Source organism: Ambystoma mexicanum, chromosome 6p (assembly GCF_040938575.1).
Source record: "Ambystoma mexicanum isolate Mex_15411 chromosome 6p, UKY_AmexF1_1, whole genome shotgun sequence".
In the NCBI taxonomy this organism is placed as follows: domain Eukaryota; kingdom Metazoa; phylum Chordata; class Amphibia; order Caudata; family Ambystomatidae; genus Ambystoma; species Ambystoma mexicanum.
Genome location: NC_090935.1, coordinates 1,143,037,083 through 1,143,056,582, shown reverse-complemented (window position 1 = coordinate 1,143,056,582; position 19,500 = coordinate 1,143,037,083). Strand labels below are relative to the sequence as shown.

General features: G+C 44.2%; 1 protein-coding gene across 1 annotated transcript in view; it reads left to right on the top strand.

Moving 5' to 3' along the window:
* Positions 1–19,500, top strand: part of DMRT1 (doublesex and mab-3 related transcription factor 1) — a 1,789,254-nt gene that overhangs the window by 1,146,919 nt on the left and 622,835 nt on the right. The gene's annotated exons all lie outside the window — the stretch shown is intronic.

Genomic DNA, 19,500 nt, shown 5'->3' with positions numbered 1-19,500 from the left:
CTCTACTCGTGCCCCTTCCCACCTCATCCGACGCCTCAGAACTAGTGGACCTTTACAACGCAACCTTGACTAAAGCACTAGACAGAATTGCCCCCCTAAAAATGCGTAAAAGCAAACCCAAAGCACATCTTAACTTGTGGTACACACAAGAACTAAAAGCCCCCAGAAACGAAAAAAGAAAATGCAAAACGTCCTGGAGAAATAACCCCTCTCAAGCCAACAAAGACATCCTGCTTAAGATTTCCACCAAATATAAAGAGGAAATTCTGTCAGCTAAACGTGAAATTTATAATAACAGTATTGAAAATGCTAGCTCAAGTTCCAGAGAACTATTCACAATCTTAAGAGAGCTTGAATCCCCTATCCCCTCGACCTACATCTGTATCAAAGACAAGATGTGGTGCACCAAAATTCAAGAAGCTTTAACTAACAAAATCTCTCAGCTTCAAAAGAAAATAGAAGCTAAAAAACAGTAGCTGACACCTCAGCAAACTTCAACCAAACCTATTCCAATTCGGCTGAACCTACCTCAATGTTTTACATTTTCTTCAGTATCTACCTTGGAAGTAATGACCATCATTGCCTCATTGAAACCCTCAAACTGCCAACGTGACTCCTGTCCAGCTTCGGTCATCAATGATGCAGTTAAAGAACTAGCCCCCTTTATAACCACCCTCATTAATGCCTCATTCCGCACAGGCACAGTCCGACCTAACTTGAAGAACTCATGGGTACTCCCTCTACTAAAAAACGGACACTCGACCCCAGCATCCCTACTAATTTCTGACCTATCACCACGGTACCCTTCCTTCTCAAAATCATTGACAAGGCAGCCTATAACCAAATCCAAACCTACCTCGAGAACCACAAATTACTCGGACTCAGACAATCGGGATTCAGGCCCCAATATGGGACAGAAACTGCCCTGATTGACCTAAAAATCCAAATCGATGACCTGAAGGTTAAAGGTAAATCCGCTCTCCTGCTTCTGTTGGATCCGTCAGCCGCCTTTGATCTGGTTTATCATAAGGTACTATGTAGACACTTATCTACCGCGGCTCACTTTTCAACAGCAGCAACAACTTGGATCCAATCATTCCTCAACCACTACACAATGAGAGTATTCTCCGCTGCAGCTGACCCCATCACCTGTGGTGTTCCGTAAGGTTCATGTGTTTCGCAAGGTTCATGTGTTTCGCCAACCATGTACAACGTGTTCACCAAACCACTTTTTGATGATCTGAACCATCTGGGTGTCACCTACATCAACTATGCAGATGACACCCAGATCCTACTGCCCTTGACAGGGGACTATAATTCTGACTTAGCCCTTGTCAACAAAATCTACCTCATCATTCAGTCCTGGATGACCGCTCATGGACTCTGTCTGAATGATGAGAAGACCGAGCTACTTTTACTAGCCTCCCCAATCAACATGAAGAAACTGAGCAACCTCTACCGCTCGTTCAACATAGACGGCAATGATATAATGGTGACTAACGAGGTCAAAACACTGAGTTTATACCTAGATTCCTCCCTGAGTCTGCGCAGACAGGTTAGTGCCACTGCATCATCCACTGCCTACATCTGTAAACGTATCCACTTGTGCAAACCCTTCCTATCCTCGGATAGCTGTATGACCCTAGCAAGAGCGCTAGCCTTATACAAAATCGACTACTGTTTGGGACCAATAAATCCATTACCAACAAACTCCAAATCCTGCAGAATAATGCCCCAGGACAGCACTGAATTTCCCCAGACAACACATATCCACTAATAAACGGAACAACAACTGGCTATCTATCCAAGAAAGTATCCAACTCAAAACAGCCTCTCTTACCTATAAATGCCTCAACAACGCTGCCCCCACAATACCTGGCAGAGAAATGTGTCAATCACAACCCTTCCAGACCTACCAGGTCCACCACCTTTGGCCTCCTTAAGGTGCCGAGATACAAAGCAAAAAGAGCGGGAGGTAGCAGTTTCCCTGTGTTGGCCGCCCAACTCTTGAACTCCCTCCCCCCGACTTTACGCACTGAACAACCCTTCCACAAATTCTGAAAAGACACTAAACTCTGGCTGATATCCAAAAAATACACCTGTCTAGACACTACCCCCTCCCACACCTACTTGTATATACTCTCCCCTGCAGCCATTTCACCGAAGTATATTGCAGTGGTTTGTATATTCCTTACCTCTTTCTTAAGTGTGGTATTGTGCCTTCACCACACGCCCTGTATGTAATGCGATAATGACATATTGCCTTGGAAGTACTAGCCACATATTTTACTTGTAAATTATGGTATTTTTGTGCATAGTCTGCCTTTCTCTCTGTAATGTATGTACTATGTACTCTGTGACCATGAACATGCATATTCTTGTAATGCGCCCGAATACATCATGGTGGGGTGCGCAATATAAATAATAAACAAACAAGAACATTTTCGAAAAATTATGTAATGTATTGTATGTTGAATCATTACATTTTTTATAATTTTTCATTCCCCCATGTCCCTCTTTTAGCTTGTCCTGTCCTCGCCCTCCTTAACCATGACCATAGTATGCATTGAAAATTTCTGTATACTCCATGTTTTGTTTCATACCATGACTTCACCTGATTACTTTGATTAAACCTTTCTTTGTGTTGACTAAACATATGATCAATGTAGTTACCATTTTTTAAGGCTAGCGCAAACAACAACTACCTGCCATTGCCCAATACTTCTTGAGGTTGCGAGTAGAACCTCAACGTTCCACCTGCATAGCTCACCTACTTATCTTCCAGGACTAGAGTGCACTAGTAGTCGGTCCTACTCACTTACTTTTACTTGTAATAAGGACTCTCACTTTTTTGTTTTTCTGAAGCATTCTTTAGGTCAGAACTATTACAATATGGAAAAGGAAAGCGGACAGTTGGAACCGTATCAACACGCACATGCATTTTAGGAGTGCCTACTGCACCGTTCAGCAAAGGTATGCTTCCATTGCTCAAGTATAACCTACAAATGGCCGTCAACAAGGCATGCTCACACAGGCGATGAGGTGGCGAAGGATGTTTCCTTATGAACATATTGTTAATACATACGTGAAGTATGTTTCTGCTAGATCAACATTGCCTTGCCAACACCTGTTCCGCACAATTATCGGCGGTTTTTCAGTGCCATTACCATTAATCTTCATATAGATCTGCCAGTATGATAACTGTGCCGATTAGATGAACATTTTGCAGTCACGTTAGCATCATAATCGCTGGCTGGCAAGGCAATTCGCTGGCTGGTAAAGCATTTCATCACTAACAGGAAATATAAACTCCACTTATGGACTGGCAATATGTGCACATCTATAATTAGTCACTGCCTTTGGATGCCATAACGAAAACACATTTTGGAACCCTTTTCATATTTCGATTCTCAACCATCTAAGGGTGTTTTCTGCCTATGGATCGCATAATACATTATGCAGCACATTGTCAGTTTGTGCACTGTAAGTCGAACAAAAGGGTTCTTTTAGTAGTTTCAATACAATTTTAATATTTTAAGCATATCCATACAATAACATTTAGACCAATCGGTGTTAATTTAATTAATAGAAGTAAAGTAAACATTCAAGAGACTATAAGGGGAAATGTCCCCAATATTGATTCTCTGTCACACAAAGCACATGCAAACTACTTGGAGCCCGATCTCTCCTTATCTCTGGGGTATGGGTTAATAAACCTCTCTCTAGGGCCCTGGATGGCTCCCGGGCTTCACATCCCCTATTTCTGCAAATCGGAATTCAAGTCGCTTTTCGCAGACTAATTTCAAACTTTGGCACCACTGGCTGGCCCATGCTTCCGACCTCCCTTGCTAGATTTAACCTGCTGTCATAAAGTGCACATTATCAAATGTTAACTATATGATTATAATAATTTCATAGTATTGAAAAATAAATAATCCATTGCTGATTGAATTCCTTCAGTTAGCTGAGAAGACAATTGTCATACTAATACGTCATACGCTCCAGATATTCTTGTGTTTCATGGTGAACCATAAGTTTACCATTTCCGGGTCCTGCCTTTTAGGCTGTCATCAGCTGCACTACTCTTCCCAAAGCCCTTTGAAAGAACTTTGCTGTCAACATGCAACAGTATGTTCTATCTTACTGGCTAATTGCTCCCATATAAGACATCTTCCCTGCTTCCAACTCAGAACTTGCAGTTAATTGGTATCCAATTCTGCATGCATCTGTGGAAGACATTCCTTCCTCTTTCCCTGATCTTAACACTATAACAACACCTTGACCATGCAATATCACTCAGGCTGCTACTGCAAGAGTACATTTGCGACTTCTGGGGCATATAGGAGCATGTAGTGCCACAGCGCCATGGAAGAGGTTTCATCTCAAACCTCTTGCACTCCGTCTCCTGAGACATTGGTTTCCCTCATCAAAGATCTATGGCAAGATGATTTCTGTTTCAGGTGAAGTCAGGATCTCCCTTCCCTGTGCTAATATTCACAGCCTATTTCCTAGAGTGGATCTAGAATCAGATTCTTAGATGGTGATCAAAATAGGTGCCAGCAGAAAAGAATGGCACACACCATTGGGAGACAGTTCCAACGTCTATGGACATCAGCAGACGCTTGAATGTTGTTTAACTGGAGGGAAGTGATGGCAAGGAAAAGGATCTTGGTCAAAACCAACAACCACGTACTACATCAACATGCAGAGTGGTACCAGATATGTACACTTGAACAATGTAGCTCACCTGATTTTGCAATTGGCAGAACATCCATAAGACATCTACTGAAGTGTTTTCAATTACAATGCACCCCCAAACTGGGTCCTGGTTCCCTAAGCGATCTGGTATTGTTGGTACTGAAACTACAGTTGCACCTCTTTGAAGCAATGGACGAGGTTTATGTCATGTTTATTACTTGGAAGGCGAACCTTTTGCTCGTCATTACATCAGCTCAACACATTAGAAAGATGGGGTTATTTCCCGTCTCTTAACCATATTTACAGATCACACCCAAAATGGTCTTTTTGCCCACATGTCATTCTTTTATTCCTGTGGTGTGCTGTAGCCTCCACCTGATCCTGGATATGGCCGTCCCAATACCCAGAAGTAGAAGACTGAATCTCTTTTCATTGTAAAGGGAAAAAAACGTCCATATCTACCCCTTCCATTTCTCGCTTGTACTCGCACGTAGAGGTTCCCATACTTGCTTTAAAACAGTTTCGCTCATCCAGGGAAATTACTTTCTGTATTGAAGGACAATGTTGCCTCATGGGCAGCCCTTATTTTCATGGGTCACTACCGCCTGACTATTGGTGGTGACTTTTCAACTGAATTTGCTACAAGTTTTCTGCTATATCATAAAGATGAAACAGTCTAAGCCAGACAGGTATACCTCATTCGCCTCTTTTGGTGATGTGGGCTAAAGGTAGATCTACTCTTCAGGAGGGATGTGAGCCATACAGATGCAGTATAAACACAAATAAAATGGTGGTACCAAAACAAAAGAATGGGCAACCAAGATTCTATAAAAAATAGTAACTTTAATAAAAATGAACATTGCACACAACTAATTAAATACTAAAGGCCCACTCCTGTGAAGGAGACACGGGGAATGCACACTCTTAAAGGGTGTGGACTTAGGACCCTCTAAAGTGGACCGGGGTAGCAGGACCCAGCAAATACATCTTTCAAATAGATTGTGTCCTCCCACGTATTCCTCATCTTAGATATATCCTTACCTTCAGCTTTGCTGCTTCGGAAACATTTTTCTCTCTCTCTCCACCAGAGGGTGCTCCACTCGAGGCCGCAGCGTTGATGTCCCTCGGCGGCATCCATTGAGCACCGACGTCATCCACTGTATAAATGCCTTTAGCGCGCCCATTGGCCTCAGTTCCGTTTTTCCGTTAGCTTTGCTTTGGATAGTTATAACGGCGCTTCAGTTTCGCGTGAAAATATGTCGTCCTCATCGAACCCTCCCACACCGAAAACTGGATTTAAGAAATGCCAGAAATGTGGCTAAAAGATGTCGCTGACTGATCCCCACAAAAATTGCCTCTGGTGCCTCGGCTCCGACCATCGTATAGATGACTGCGGTTCTTGTCAGTCGATGACCCATAAGGCCTTAAAAGAACAAAGAGGTAAACTGGTGGTGGTGGAGGGATCCTCGAAGTTTTCTTCGAAGGAGAGAAAAGACTCGGCTGAGTCTTCGATGAAACATCATAAAAAATCTAGATCCAGGAGCAGATCAGGAAAGTCCTCTTCTTCGACCTCCAAAAAGGCGAAAAAAAGATGACACCGGTCTCCCTCTTCTTCCTCGACGTCATCTGAGGAAGTTATAGCATGTCCTTGAAGACATGATTCGTCGAGAAAATGGGAAGCCTTTAGGTTTTCCATGTTAAAATTGTTTGAGAACGCGGCCCAGACTCCCTCAAAAAAGTCTGACGAAGATCATGCCCCTGCTCACAAGGAAAGTGACAGGGGAAGATCTAAAACAAGAAAATCTGACAAAAAATTGTCGAGGGTGTCCTCTAGGGACTCTTCCCAGACACCTCTTGGAAAAAGCCTACCGGTGCATAAATCGGAGGTAGAAGGAAAAAATATGGCATCAGACTCTCATGCGTCGTCAAAGACGGTGTCGAAAACATCCTCGAAGCCATAGAAGCCCGCGAGTACAATACATCGAAGACTCCACCTAAAAAGGCGTCGAGTGTATAGTCGACAGTTTCGAAGGCTCCTTCAACGGCGTCGATGATCTCGCCAACTCCTTTGATAATTCCTTCCAAGGCGTTGAAGGCTACCTCGACAATATCGAAGGTTGTAGTTACAACATCGAAACCATTGACGTATTTGTCGACGCCCATGCCTATGCCAATATCAAAATCTATACCACCCGAAAAGATCTTTCATCCTGAGAGTAGACATGATTTTTTTAGGACCATGTCATGTATATATGAAGGAGAGTCATCAGCAGATGAAGAAGTTTCTCCTGCTGGTGTTAAATTTAGCACAAGGCCAGTCCCCAAAGAATTCATTGACCCTCAATCTAAAATACAAGACTTGCATGAGTGCTTGCAATAGCAAGTGGTCTGGATACTTCTCCAGAATACGAATTTGAAAACCCTGATCCAGCACAACATGCTGATGCGGGCTATAGAAAGCTAATGTGTAGAGATACCGAATTCATGGGATGGGGTAGGAATTCACCTGTATATAAAGATGATGACATGACTGATATCCTTTCAGGAGGACCTTAGCAAGACCCCATACTTCCCTTTCATGTAGCCTTACAAAGAGGAGTTAATACTGCATGGGAACATCCTGAAACCATTCCAGCAGTAAATAAAAAATGTGTGTCAAAATATAGACCTTGTAATTCAGATCCAGAATATTTGAGTAAGCGTCCATCTCCAGAAAGTCTGGTAGTTCAAGCAGCTACTTCTACTAGAAATGCTGCCTACCCAACAATCCCCCCGACAGGGATGATAAAAAGGTTGATGCATGGTCCAGAAAGATGTTTACATCAGGGAGTATGGCTTTAAAATCCACCAATGTAACTTGCACCCTTGCAAGATATTCATATACCCTGTGGGACTGCATGTCAGGGCAGCTCAACACATCCCAGAAGGTGTGGAACATAATGGATTCTTGCCCTAATAAGGGACAGAAACAAAGATTTGCGTGGCTAAGGAAGACAGGCTTTGCACCGGGCGTGCAATCCAGGCTTCTTAATATGCCCTTTGACAGCTCGAGGTTGTTTGGCAGCAAGGCAGATGAAAGTTTGGAGAAGCTACAGACCTCCAAAGCGGTGGCAAAATCACTCAGTGCCGCTATAAGACAACCTCAACAACGCCCCTACACAGGCTCATCTGCCTGGAGGGGTCGTCCCTTTCGATTGTATTCCTCACTTGGAAAGGAAAGGGGACAGGCCAGTCAGAGAGGTCAAAGAAAATTTCCTCGGGGCGAGGAAAAGGTGCTAGATCTGCCACAGCAGCGGCTTCTGTCCCTTCAGCCGCTGCTGCAGTTGCCGCAAAACCACTCTGAGGTTTTGACCCACAAGACCCCAGTGGGAGGCAGGATCTCACGGCATCTGAAAGAATGGCGGGGGAGTACTTCAGATGCTTGGGCACTGGAAACAGTATCCCAAGGCTACTGCCTTCCTTTTCTAAAGAAACCTCAGAATCACCCACCGGGATACAACTCTGTCAAACATCCAGATCCGCTCCTGTTGCAGGAAGTTTTAACCCTGCTACAGAAAGGTGCAATAGAACATGTACCTGCAGCGGAGAGGAACAAGGGTTGGTATTCCCCATATTTCCTCATACCAAAGAAGGACAGAGGACTGAGACCTATCTTGGACTTGAGAAGTTTTAACAAATTCCTCAGGAAGGACAAGTTCAAGATGGTCACACTTTCTCAGATCCTTCAGGCTCTCCAACTCCAAGACTGGTTAGTATCATTGGACCTTCAGGATGCTTACTTAAATATGCCAATCCATCTCAAGCACAGAAAGTACCTGAGGTTTGCGATTGGCAATTCTCACTTATCAATTTCGAGTTCTGGCATTCGGGTTGACCTCCGCCCCGAGAGTTTTCACCAAGTTGATGGCGCTAGTGGCAGCGAGTCTCAGGATAGGGGGGATTCACGTCATCCCTATATGGACGACTGGATGATCAGAGCACGTTCTCCAGAAAAAGCCCAGGATCATCTGTCCAAGACTTGCCACTTCCTTCACAAGCTAGGGTTTTCTCTCAATTTAAAAAAGTCAAACATGATACCATCACAAAAGCTCCAGTTTATCGGAGCAGTCCTGGATACTTGATCGGGCAAAGCCTCGCCTCCTGAAGTGAGAGCTCTCCACATTCTGCAGATGGTAATAAAATTCCAGAATGCCCAGTATCTACCGGCCTTCGATTTTCTCAGGTTGCTCGGTCTCATGGCATCTTGCATTTTTCTGGTGCCAGAAGCCAGATTGAGGATGAGATCCCTTCAATGGGTTCTCAGGACTCAATGGTCCAAATTTTCAGGGGAAATGTCAGACCTATTGCAAGTTCCAGCCAAAGTATCACAGGATCTGCAATGGTGGGCTTGCAAAGAACATATCCTCAGGGGAGAATCTTTTTGGCAACCATGGCCGAAGATAACAGTAGTAACGGACGCCTCACTCACCGGGTGAGGAGCTCGCACCAACGATCTGACAATCAGCGGCCGTTGGTCTCCATCGGAGTCCACACTACAAATCAACAAATTGGAGCTGAGGGCAATCAGACTAGCGCTGAAGTCCTTCCTGCCCTCTGTACGGGTAAAGAATGTCCTGATAATGACGGACAACATGGTGGCCATGTACTACCTCAAAAAGAGAGGAGGAGTATGGTAACTGCCACTATGCAGAGAAGCAATGCAGCTCTGGTTCTGGGCAATGCAAGAAGGGATCTCTATCAGCAGTTCACCTAGCTGGAGAGAAAAACACAGCAGCGGACGCTCTGACCAGGCGGAGCACAGTTTCCCACGAGTGGGAACTAGCTCAGGAAGTCCTTCAAGAGATCTTCACTCTTTAAGGAACCCCTCAAGTGGATCTGTTCGTGACTGGTACCAACCGGAAGTGCGAACTGTACTGGTCAAGGGAATTTCCCCCGAGAGGAGCTCTAGGGGACACGTTCGTAGTGGAATGGTAGTTCCCAATTATATACACTTTCCCTCTAGTCCCTGTGATCCCCAAGTAATCAGGAGGTTGAGAAAGTTCGGGAAAACCATGATCCTAATTGCTCTGGATTGGGCAAGGAGAACGTGGTACCCAGACCTTCTGGACATGTCCATCTACCCTCCAATACGTCTTCCAAAAAGAGAGGATCTTCTCTCGCAAGAGGAAGTTTGCGTTCTCCATCCAGAGGTCAACACACTCAACCTTCACGCATGGCTTCTGAAAGGTTGAGATACAAGGATTGGGATCTTCCGGATGACGTAATGGCGATCTTGCTTTCGGCCAGAAGGCCAGCAACTAAATCCCTGTATCTGTGTTGTTGGAACTGTTAGGGAGAATTCTCCTGCCAAGAGTGAGTCTCTTTTCTCCCACTCTTGGACATGATATATGATGTTCCTTTGACTGTTAATGTGTTTTATGGGCTATGGGGTCCTTTACTCCATAGGGTCTCATGTGTTTTTACTATGTGTGTTACACAGCACCCTCCGTGCAGTGACACAGGGGTGTCATAGTGACACCCCACCATAGACTCCATACCCTGGGACTGACTACTGTCTCCCAGGGCATGTAAAGTCACCATTGGCTTTACTAGTCCCAAATTATTAACAGAAACCGGTACAAACCATCATATTGTGGACGTACTGGTCGGGGCAATTCGATTGCCCCGGGGTCTGCTAGTCGAGGGGGTACGTCTCCGATGGTAGGAAAAACCTCTCCTCTGGGCTACTCTTAACTCCACCCCCTTCCCATGTCTACCTACTTCAAAAGGACTCCGTTAATCACTACCCTGGGTTAGGAGTGAAATTTTCATGACAGGACTGTCTTTGAGACATCATTTCGCAGGGGACTTCCCAGGGAGGGTTCCTGTCTCCTGGAGGAAGGTGTCAAACTTCATTAGGGGGACTGTTGTGTGTACACTTAGGCCATAAACTAAATATAGACCTTCTCTGTCATGGCTGAGTCTTTTCACCCAGCTGACACTAACATGCCATCCAAATGTCTGTGGCTTTATAATTGTGTTATCCCAGTACACTGTGTCATAAGCAGGCATTGCTTATATTTAGAGCTTAATGTGTCAGCGGCTGGGGAGCACAATTATTATAGTTTGAACTAGAGGGGCAGACAATTAAAAAGTCACATCTGCCTGTTGTAACTTTGATCCAGCAGCTGTTCAGGAATTCACATGGGACCTGTGAACCTGCTGCCACTGCAGTGCAGGTGCTTGGGATGTCAGGAGACTGTCACAGAACAAATACATTGGTGCACTATGTTTTTGCCCAGACCATTATGCAAAGGGGGTGAGGGGATCTGATTGGCAGTCCTCCCGTTCAGAAACAGATCTACCTCCCTCATTGTATTGCTAATCGGGGCATCCCGCCCTCACCATTCACCAGATGACGTTATGTCAGTCATCAAGCACAAAGTCGTTTTACATGTGTGATTTAATTGTGAAGTGATATAGAATCAGTCTAGGTTGGTTTTAATATAGTAGTATTTGTTTATTTTTGTGTGCTTTCGAGAAAGAAGTAATTGCTAGTAAGGTGGAGTCTACATCAGGTTGAATGTCGAAAATGAGTTTGTAATTAAGTCGTCCTCCGGAGGTTCATATAGGCGTTTTGAGCTTCTTTCAAGCTTTTCCAAGGAATGGTTCCTCTGACTAATTGCCCGTAATCATACACTGCTTTTGAGATGTTATCAGAACATATTGTCTATTGTGCGATCATTTTGGGTGAATGGTCTGAGACTTGGAGAAAAAAATTGAAACAATAGACACTGAAACCGTAGCTCTTTGTTTCCTTCCTCCTTTCCCTCCTCTTTGTCGGATTTTTTTTTATTGTATTGTTTTTCTTCCGTTTTATTCGTTTACCTCCTTTGTGGTTGGATATTATATATTAACAGCACAGAGTAATTATGGCAGCATGTACTGACAAAGGCTCTTACATCGGCTATTCATTGCTCACAAAAGGCCAGGCTGCTCAAACACTGATCTTGGTGTTTTCAGAGTTAGCCTCCAATCTGGCTACACACAAGGCAAATGTCCTCACTTACCAAACACAAAAAGGGATTTGTGCATGATACCGGTTTGTCACAAAGCTTATATTTGGTATCACAAACCCTGCCAAACCAAAGCTCACCTGAGCAGTTACTGTGCCATGAGCGGCCGTCGAAGAAAACGAATAGGCAATGAACCCTCCAGGCGTTGCAAATAACGCATCATTATGCCGTCTCCATCAGGATATGAATACACATTGCCTTGACATCTGAGCAGTGTGCAACAACAATTGGACAGGAAAGGGTGCACGTGAGGCTGACTGTGCAAATGGGAAAGGAGTAAAATCGGCCATTGCAAAGGACAAGAAACAAGCCATTGTGCACACTCTACAGCGGCCAGTGGGACGATGCGCCGACGACACTGGATATTACAGGGCGAAAAAGCCAATCCTTTCCCAAGCACGAATGCTAGGCTGATACGGAAATCCATCCCAAGACACAAACCAGATTACCCTAACACAGCGCTTAGAGCACGGCGAAAAGTAAGGGAAGGGTGCATTTCCAGAACGACGAAACAGAAGCGTGGTGTCCCCAAAATGATGAAAGTAAGCAGATGCAAACGTGACGAAGCGCAATAGAGTAAAACACAGAACAGACAGTGGCATCACACAAAAGGGAAGCAGCACAATGGCATAAGAAAAATAAACCACCGTTCAGCACAATATTGAGACACTAACACAAGAGGTCTGGACAACACACAACTCCAGACTGACTAGGGAAGGATATCATTTTGTTGAAAAACAACAGTGCAGAACATGTGGCATACCGTGATCAAAAAGCACTACAATCCTCCTTTCGATATGATGTGATACCTTGGTCAGACCCCAATGGTGTATATCGCAGTCCAGTTGACTTGCTACGTAGGGCTCACATTAAAGGCAATGCCCAGGGATGAACACATAGGGATCCTAGCAACACATTTCTATGTGTGGTTGGCGTTCTAAGTGGGAGAGAAGAATATGCTTGTTTGTGTCGATGCGCTGGGTGCTCCCTCCCCCTCTGTCATCCTAGTGTGGGCTTGTCTGCGGTTAAGATGAGGAAGATAAATGGGATTGGTGCTATACATTTAAGATGTAATATCAACCTTTTCCTGCGTGGATTCGTGTTTCCGGTGTATCATTTTATTGTGTATTGTTCTGTGTCTTACCTCCTCAATAATATTTCAAATGTAAAAAATATCAGGTAAGTCCTTTGCATGTCATCTCATCTTAGTAACTGATTTCTGCAAAAGCAACCTACATGTTGCTCCAATGGTTGGAGGAAGGATCAGGTACCGTACACAGTTGCTCTCCCAGGAATTGGATCAGCGCCTTTGTTAACCTTTGGCAAGACATAGAAAAACTGTCATGCAGCTACATCTCAGTTGAAAAAATATGCCTCTGTTTCAGAGAGAAGTTCTTCAGTCAAATGTTCCTTTATGTTAGGATTTATTAGAGTTTTGATTTCCTATGTGGGGTCACTAGAGACTGATCTATAACTGATCCCTGGGAGCTAAGAGTCGTCAATCCTTTGCTTAATATTCTGTTGTGTCCAAAGCCATGGTGGCTCCTTACTTTTGTGCTTGTTTTATTGTCTCATCAGCTTGAAGGTCTTAATTATTTTTCTCTGGATACATCTAGATTAACCTGTTCTTGATCGTCATCATCATATAATTTTATTTAATCCTGAAGCCATAAAGGTTTACAAGAAAACATCAAATAAATACATGCAGAAAAAAGAAGAACAAAATAAAAGAAAAAACACTCCAGAATTCATTTCCCAAATACACAATCAAATTAGCTATTACATTAGAAGAACTCCATAATAACTCTTAGGGGGTCCTGTTCGACCTCGAACAGCTTGGAATTAAACAAAGTGTAATCTCAGGGGTTTTAATAGACAGTAAAGCTTGAGGTTCTGAATCTGGGAGCCTCATACAAGAGCCTGGTCCCTAACGGGACTGCATTTGCTCCCGAGAGCATAGTCCTTTGTGGCATATTTTCATATGCCTGGAGACTTGGTGTTACTAGAGTGTTTGATGGGGTTTGGCATCTCTTAGTAAAGTTATCTCTGAAGTCTATTCAAATGGAATCATGTACATGAGTTTCCTGGCCATGAATCCTAGTTCATAGTGTTACTTGCTCCCTTGTGATGAATAAGCACCCCCTCTCTACTCGAATCCAGTGGATGCTCCTGTTTAAGAGGGCATCCTTTGGCTCGTGGGGGTTTGAGGCCAGCTTGGGAATGGTGGTTTGAGGCCTGCTTGGGAACCTTGTGTAGAAATAGTGACCCTCTTAGAGCCGTGGGCCTTCTGTTAGTAACAGATGAGATACGGAGGACTCAAACTGGCCCAGTTATGGCCCCTCCGAGTGCAGTGATAGCCCTGGGTATCTTTACTTTCTTGTAACACAGGGAATGTGTCAACAGCGAGGTGGGGGAGGGGGATGTGTTTATACCAATGCCATAATTATTAGTATCTGGCTTGAGCAATCCCTCATTGCACACTGGTTTGGTTGTGAGGGGTATGCTGGGTTAAAAATCATTGTTAGAACCCGTGCCACCCTGGGTGGCAAGTGGGTTATTTGTATCTACTTCATGCACAGATAAGCCAGCTTCCTCCATTCTGTCTCAGGCCCTTCCCTCCTGTCCCTGGCCCTTCACAAGCCCCTCTTTGCACGCTCGCCTGCCTCTGCCCACCAGTTCTATTAAATAGGTGACTAGGTTTCAAAGAGTCAAGGGTTCAGCCAACACCATACTGCATTGGCAGGCACTGGGCACCTCCCACCTCCACCTCCCTCATAAAAGGGATTCAAGGGGATGTTAGCGCATGCTCACAGGGTAGGGGAGAACCCAGTAGACTTTTTCCAGGCACAGGATCTCCAAGTGCCCCCACCAGTGCAGCATATAACCCTGTTTGGTCCCACTGATTCGTCAAGGAATTTCTCAAAGGATTTTTCGATATTTCCCGCTGGTGAAGACTATTGCACTGGATGGGAACTCAACGTGGTTCTGACAAGGCTGATGGGGCCCCCTTCGATTTCCTTGTAGCCATCACCTATGCCAGAAGGGTAGGTGAGATCTAGGTCCTATCCTGCAAGCAACCATACCTGACTTTCTATGAATCGAGGGTGGTGCTCCGTATGCACTCCTCTTTCATGCCGAAGGTTCCGTCGGAATTCCACCTCAACAAGCTTTTGATGTTAGCTGTGTTTTTCCCGAAACCTCTGTCGCCGGCTGAAAGGGCCTTGCACTCGCTGGATGTTGCTCATGCCCTGAAGTGCTATGTGACATGCACAAAGGGCCTGATTCATAGAACGTTTTCCTATGGGGTTGCGCCATTATAAAACACTTCCATGAATCAGGCCCAAAGAGTTTTGGGAAGACCTCACTACTGTTTGTGAACTTTGGCCCTGTGAACCATGGGAAGGCATTGTCCAAGGCGACCATTTCAAGGTGGCTCTCCGGCTGTATCACGCAATGACATCGGTTGGCAAACCGACCGCTGCCCGGCCATCCGAGAGCCCATTCCACCAGAGCGATCACTGCGATGTCGGCCTTCCTGTCTGGGGTGCCCCTGCTGGACATCTGCAGGGCTGCTACATTGAGGTCCACGCACACCTTCACAGAGTTCTACTGCATCGACAGAGATTCCAGAGAGGAGTCCAGTGCTAGGCAATCTGTTTGCTTGAGGTGAGATTGTTCCGGAGGTAAGAATTAATTGCTTCTTTTTTAAAAAAAAATGTCTTTTATTTGATTTAATTGTATAAACAATTTTTCAGAAATAAGAACAAAGTTAATCCTATACAATCCAGTCCTTTTGAGGAGGAGATAAAACAGCAAAAGAATGAAGACTGGAAAGATAGATGAGAAAAGGAAAGCGACAGCACTGGAAATGTAAAACAGCCAAGTGGAAGTTCCTTCATGTCTTCTCCCAAATTGCGCCAGATCCATGTTTTTCATGAATGCTGCCACTCCGATCACACAACGAGTGTTATCACCACTTGTCAGTGCCGTCCACCAATTATCTTCACTGAATGTGGAGAAAGATGTCAGTATTTTGCCAAGAAACGCTGCTCTCGCAGACTGAGTCCCCTCGCAGTTTAGCAGAAGATGTCTGTTTCCACTTTTTCCAAATCTTTGCAATATCTGCACTTGCAGAGGATGACAATTTCCTTATGAATAATATTTTGTTTGTTTTTAGTTGATTTTATTCACTTTCATGGGCGACGTAGGGAATGATCTGGTCAAACTGTATTTGTTTGTGTTCTCTCCAGTGATTATCCAGTCTTGCTCGAACAGTTTCTTAGTCACCTTATCAGGGTTTGTTAGAAGTAGTTCAGCAGAAATGTCTAGATCTTTCAGTAGGTTGATGTTTTGCGTCTTCCAGTCTGTCAGAGCTCGGTTTTTACCAGCTTTCATTTCAAAATTGACCAGCTCCAGTGCCTTTGGTTTAACGTTTAAGAGCACTTTTCGATACACCATCAGCGTGCTTCTCTCTTTGATTGATCTCAATGATGAGAGACATAATTCTCGTCTGATGAGAGGCATGGGTGTAGTTTGTGCCAAACCCAATACTCTCCTCCAAAAATAACTCTCGAATTTAATCCAGATCTTTACAGTTAGTAGAAACATAGCGTCAGTCCCATAAAGCATAGATGATACCACCTTGGACTTTTAAAAGTTAATTACAGCAATGAGGGAAAATCTACCATATGTTTTTTGACTGCCATCACTTGGTTCGTTAAGGTTATCAGTTTTGCCCACATCGAGTCCTGCATTGCTGCACTCTACAGGACTACTGCTCATCATGACTCCCAGATATTTGAAGGTATTTACTTTTTCTTCTTTTAAACCTTCTACAAACCAGTTTACCTTTGCTTGTTTTGTTCTTGTGGTTGTCTCCTAAAACATCACTTTAGTTTTAGTTGTATTCAGGGGCAAGTTGTTTAGTTTCAGATAAGTCACCAAATTATTCAGCTGCCTCTGGAGGCCTATTGGCGTCACCATCAGAATGATGTCGTCTGCGTATAAAAGGCGTGAAACCATAGTTCCTCCGATTGTTGGTGGAAAACCTCTGACATCATCTTCTGTGTCTGCGTAGTCAGCAATGTATGCTTTGTATAATGCAGGGGCCAGTGGGCAACCCTGTTTAACCCCTCTGGCCATGCTGATTTCCTTAGACAGAAGGTCCTCTTGACTAAGCCTTACTTCATTGTTGTATAAGGCTTGAATCGGGCCCAATATTGAGACAGGACAGTTCTTGGTGTCCAGTTCTTTCCATAGCAATTCCCTGTTGACCTGGTCGAATGCCTGGACCAGGTCAACGAAAGCCATGTAAGCTGTCTGGCCAGCCTGGAGAACCTTTGCTTTGATTGTACTAAGCAAGTGTATATTGGTTGTCGTTCCTGCGTTTTTAACAAAACCCGTCTGAAATGGGTCGATGTAGTTCTCTGTCTTGAGCCAGGTTTGAAATGCTTCCAAGGCCAGCCCACCAAAGATTTTCCCGATGACGTCAAGGAGTGATATAGGGCGATAATGACACAGATCTTCTCTATCACCTCGCTTGAAAATTGGCACAGCGATTGCTTTTTGCCAAGATGGTGGAATGGCTTGTTCCTGATTGCAGTTCTTAAAGATTTTGCTGATGAAGCAGGCCCATGTGTCCGGGTGTTGTTTTAAGTCACTATTTGATATCCCATCTGGGCGGCGAGCCCTAGAATTGTTTAGCTTCTTAATTTTGGCCACAATCTCTTCCTCATCACAGGGAATGTTCCAAGTTTGTAAACTCCTTGCTTCTCGGCTCACAGATGGGAATGTCCCGTGTGTTTCGTTTACTATTGGACCATATACGTGGGTGAAATGTGTCACCCACATGTTTCACCAACACTATTTTGTAGTGCATTATTAGAACTCCTTGGTTTTTCTGCCACCTATTGTTTTCAACATTGTTTCTGAGTCCAGTTGGTATAGACATCGGCGCTGTTGGAGTATCCAGGACTTGTATTCTTTTTGAGCCCGTTTCCATCTTACTTTTTTTTCCAAGGTGTCAGATTTCTTTAATACTTTTTTTATTTTTCTCAAAATTCCTTTTCTTATTACCACTTTGGAGTTATACGTGTGTAGATGATTTATGAGTCGCGTTTTGTTCTTTTTTCTTTTCTGTGTGTATGTTGTTAAGAGAGGGGTATGATCCACTTCCCTCTTATGATCTTTAGAGTTCTTGGTGCTTTTGTAGCTGCCGATTGTGTAGCTTTCTGAGATTTGTTTGATTGAATTCTCCGTGAGTTTCAGGCGTGTGCCTCCCCCACCCACTTCTAGTTCAGGTCAAAACATTGTTGAGGTTTTTGAGGGGCAGCCCATCCTCTGATTAACAGACTGTGATTGCTGTTTAGAGTTTTTTTCTACTCTAAAACAGTCAATCAGCCCTAGAAGCTCTTTGGACACGTATGTATGATCGGTGGTTACAGATTGGCCTGCCCGTTGCCATGAGGGAATCCCGGCGTTAGCTTTTGTTTGGAGTCAGTGCAAATTGTGCAGGTCTCGTACCACCATTGTGTTCTCTAACAACCTGCCTCGTTCAAGGATCAGTGAGGATTTGGCCAGGTGTTCCCTCTAGTTTCCAATCTCTGGGCAGGTGGCATTAAAGTCTCCATTTATTATTGTATGATTGTACAGTTGTTTTGCACTAGCTTCGTCCAGGATAGTGTCCATGGTTTCCAGGTAGGCTTTGTCCGAGATAGATTTGGGGTTCCAATATGTGTTAAATCATTAGGATCATCTCCTCCTTTTCCTTGGTTTGCGTTTCATCTAAGTATTTCCAGGTGATTATAAAAGCCTGGAATAAGTAGGATGAGTGGATCAGTTCTGCTACCCCCAGGCCACTGTCGGAGCGTATTGCCGTCAGTAGGCCTGCCGTTGGACGTCCAGCGGAGCCCCTCCTTGCAGGTGTATTGATTATCATGTATCCGTCCATCTGTGGTTTGTTGAGCAACCACGTTTCCTGGAGACAAAGGATGTCAAATAGGCCCAAATTAACATCACTCTTCGCAGTCAAATGTCTGAAACTTCTGGTGTTCCACGAGGCCATGTTAATATAATTCTTTTGAATTACAGGAAGTGCGTAGACTTTTGACAACGGGTCCCCAATTAGATCTCTCAGCACTGTTTGTGATTGATAATTTTTCTGCTGTGACTGAGCTGTGGAAGATGTCCATGTTTCTGGAGATTTGTTGTTATTGTCCTTTCGTCGTGATGTACAATGCTTCTTATCATTGAACGATGTAGGTGCTTGTTCCAAAGTGCTTTTTAATTTTTGAGCAGGTCCCTTTGGTCACCAAGCTGGCCGAGAATTAATTGCTTCTGTTGAGCCTTGCTGCCTCCCTTGGTTGTCTAATGTTGTACTGCTATGTATTTGTTATTCATGAGCATGTGAATCCATGCCAGACCCCATGCTAGAGAAAGTTTAAGTTACTTACTTTTAACTATTGTTCTAAATGAAAGTGAAACAGTTGTTTCTTTTACCAAGGATTGCCAGCCTGACGACAGGGTATGTTCATGAGCATGTGAATCCATGCCAGACCCATGCTGGAGAACAATAGCTACAGCTAAGTAATATAAACCTTCAGGCTGTTTGGGTTGTCTTGGTGATTTGGATCCTGAAGGAGAGTTTGCTGTCGATATTGCATTTGAGTCATGTGGCATTAGTGGAGATTTAGCATGGAAAGCTCTCTAGTTTTATCTCTCAGAGCCATGACAAATTGAATGACGATCA